This window comes from Hipposideros armiger, unplaced genomic scaffold (assembly GCF_001890085.2).
Source record: "Hipposideros armiger isolate ML-2016 unplaced genomic scaffold, ASM189008v1 scaffold_11, whole genome shotgun sequence".
In the NCBI taxonomy this organism is placed as follows: Eukaryota; Metazoa; Chordata; class Mammalia; order Chiroptera; family Hipposideridae; genus Hipposideros; species Hipposideros armiger.
In genome coordinates this window covers 525,273-528,949 of record NW_017731361.1, presented here as the reverse complement: position 1 = coordinate 528,949, position 3,677 = coordinate 525,273, and the positions used below count along the sequence as shown (strand labels likewise).

The window sequence follows — 3,677 nt, the reverse complement described above, 5'->3', positions numbered from 1 at the left end:
GTTGGAGAACTGTGAGAACCTTCCAGGCAGAAGGATGTCAGAAGTCTTTTGGAACCTGCAGGAGCACAGAGGAATGAAACAAAGATGACTTCTTTCCAGCTGGGCCAAGCAAGCCTGTCTCCAGTGCTGCAAACAGGTGCTGAGGTCTTCCTCTTAGAATAACCTCCATGAAGGCAGGCGCTGTCTCTGTCCCATGTACCTGTTTGTCCCCAGCATCGTCTAGCCTGACACAAAGGGCTTGCTCTGTGGTGGATGGTTGCGTGGTTAAATGAAGATTCTGAGGCTGCCTTCCCCAGAGCACCCAAGCTCCTTCCTTTCCATTCCCAGGGAGTTTTCACAAAGACATCAATCAGTCCCTCGACATCTCTTGCTCATGACCCCTGGCCACTGGGAGAAGCACAGAGATGGGCCAAGACCTCATTTCACCAGGCATCTTGTGAGCAGCCATCCCTATTAGAGGCAGAGAGGGCCTCAGTGTTCCTGGGTGAGCACCAAGCATGTGGCCCCTGGCAGCCAAATACTACTTCAAACTCCATGGCGACGAGGTTGCACCATCATCATGGATCCTGGCTCATTTTAAGTCCTTTGGTACCATGTTCAATGAGTCACAGTTGTCAGTGCCTTGTGAAGCCACTACAATCACAACTGTAAATAATTAGTGTGAGTCCCCATTTAATATCTTGCCAACTAGATCATACATTCCATGGGAACACACGTTAAACGTCATATAGACAGAATACGAAGGGTGGACAATTAAGTTTGAGAACTTTCTCCTGTGGAAGTGCATGGTGAAAAGTTTGCGAGCTTAATTATCCGACCTTTTCGTATCATGTGTATAAATGAGTAATAGCTCATTTATATCAAAATGTGACTTTTCACTGGTGTGAAATTCCATTTGGGCGGTGAGGGGTACACAGAGGCAGTGAGGTAGAGAGAGTGGTGGGGTTGAGTGCTGTGGTGGGATTCCAGTGGGACCTTTGACACCTGGAAGTGCTGGGTTTAATCCTGGCTCTTCCATTTACTCACTGAGGGAGCAGCTCTGGGACTCAGTGCCTTTGTCTTTGAAATGGGCCTTATCTCAGAGCCTATTTCATAGGGGGCTGTCGAGAAGATCACATTCGATAACAGGCAGGACTGCCGTTATCTGACACGTGGTAAGTGCTCTGTGCGCATCAGCAGATGTTACTAGTATTGTCATCCTCGTGGCTTTTTTCTCTGTGGTCAGGAATTTGGCTCCGTCTCCTATGTCCCTAGGCAGTTGCTCGGCCATTAGGCTTTTCTGACAGTTATTTTTATTTATTTGTGAAATATTCATTTGCTTCAAATCAATTCTTCCCAAGTGGGGTTGCCCATTTGCCATGGCTCTGCTTGCGGGGAAGAGAGCAAGAAGGTATGTGTGTGGGGTGGGGATGGCAGTGGGCGGGGAGGGGGGGCGAGATGGAGTGAGCCTGGCTCTGCTGAATACATATAATCAATAGGTGAAATCGACGTGTTTGTAAAAGTTACAGGCCCTGCTGGGTGAGCTGTTTTCAGTGGTGCTGAGAAATGCATCTGTTTCATGTTTTCCTCTTCTTGGGGCCAAGATATGTTGCAATATCACCCTCAACATCACCCAGGATGCAGCACATCCTGGGAGTGGGGAAGCCATATCACCCATCTTCCATCCAGAATGTTCTGGGGCTAAGATGTCAACATGAACCTAGGGGCTTTTTTTGCTTCTAAGGAGGGAAGACAATAAATGCACTGAGCCTTGAGCATTCGCTGATTCGCTCACTATTTAGTGTGTACCTACTATGTACCAGATGCTTTTGTACCAGATGTGGGTTTAGCAGCAAATGAGAGAGACACACACCTGGACTCTGCCCTGTGCTCCTGAATGTCTGCTGGGAGATGGACATTATACAGCTGTGATGAGTGCCACGAGGTTGTCACGGTCAGGAGAGCCTTTCCCGAGGACTTGGAGTGAAGCTGTGACCTGAAGGGTGAATGGGGTGCAGCCAGGAGAAGGACATTCATGCTCTCCAGGAGGAAAGCACCCGGGCTGTAGGGAGCCCCCCACAAAATGCCCTGAGGTGGAGAGGGCAGGTGCAGGTGATCAGATGGGGAGGAGGGGGGATGTGTGGTATGGAAGGCATTGGCAACCCCTGGGCTTAGCAAGGTGCACAGGTAGTCATGGTGAGGTACCTGGTCTTCATCCTGAGAGCATGGAATGGTCAGCAGGAGAGAGAAGTGATCACATTTATACTGAGAGAGGACCTCCCTGGCGCCTGTATGGAGAATGAATGGCCAGCCCACGGGCAGAGACCCTTGGAAGTGGAGTGCAAGTGAAAGGTGGTGGGAAGGGACTCTACAGGGAGAGCAGTGGGGAAAAAGTGAGCGGAACTGGAAATATTGTAAAGGTAGCCTTGACCTATTGGTGACTCATTGAAAGTGGGGGCCGGGAAGGAGGTCGGGATGACACCAGCATTGGGGGCTGTGGTGGTGGAGGTTTTCCTGAGGTGGGGACATGGGAAGGGGGGCAGGTTAGGCTGGGGATGCAGCGCTAGCATTCAGTTTTGGACACACTGAATTCAAAGTGCCAGTGAGACAGCCAAATGGAGATGCCGTGGAGTAGGTAGATATATGAGTTTGCAGCTAAAAATAAATCTGGGTTGATGACAAGGTAAGTGTTATAGGCAGCTCTTTTATCAGATGGAGCCCATGGGTGAATCTCATTCTAGCCAGCACAGCATCATGAAGTGGGGGGGCTACACCTAGAACTTTCCACGACTAGATTCATCTTTCTCTCTTTCTGTGACCTTCAGCAATTCATCTAACCTTCTGTGCTCCTTTATTCTCAGCATAAAATGGTGATAGTTATGTCTGCTTCAGACTACCCAGTAGTTCATGTTTAAGATCCATTAAACCAAAAATAAAACATGTGGGGCTCTTTGGAAATAAGAACTATGTTAAAACAAGGAGTTATTATAGTTGTGCGTAAGCCAATGAAAAGCAGAAATACAGCCCCAAGGCCCAGTATTGATTTTGGTCCCGGGTGCTTCCCGCAGCTGAATAAATCTGACATTTCTCCCCTCAAGTGCTCGCTGAGCCGATGGCAGGTCTCCAGCTCCCAGCCTCCTTGCCCCTGTTCCAAGGTTACCTCCTTTCCCTGCTCAGGCCAGATCCTGCAGCCCCACACCTGCCCATGGTGCTCTCACTGCTCTTGGTACCCCGGTAGCTGGTTACAAGGAAGGTTCCAGTGGTGAGGTTGGAGCTTGGCCAAGAGCAGATGCCCTCTGATTAAAGTGGGGCTGTCCCTCACCCCCGAAAAGCAAAGCTTGGATTTGCAGAACAAGGGATTTAAGGCAACCAAAAGAAATGTCTCCAGACAGAGTTTTCAAACTTTAGAACTCATTAAGGGTTATGGAATTGGCTGTATTCATTCATGGGATAAATATTTATTGATTGCCCATTGAATACTAGGCTCTGAGATAAGCCTGGGGCTATAGGAGTGAAAAAGACAATATGTTTGCCCTCCTGGAATGAATATTCAAATTGGGGAAGAGGGAGACAAAAGAACAAAATACTCTTTTTTTTTTTTAAACAAAATACTCCTAAGGGAACAAACAGGTGCAAGGATAGAGTAGAGATTTGGCTGAAAGTGGGATGGCCCATTTTAGAAGGGGTGGTCAGGGAGG

General features: G+C 48.5%; 1 protein-coding gene across 1 annotated transcript in view; it reads right to left on the bottom strand.

Annotated features, from left to right (window-relative positions):
• The window catches only part of LOC109392610 (40S ribosomal protein S7-like), a 40,207-nt gene that overhangs the window by 36,177 nt on the left and 353 nt on the right, over positions 1–3,677 (bottom strand). The window lies entirely within an intron of this gene.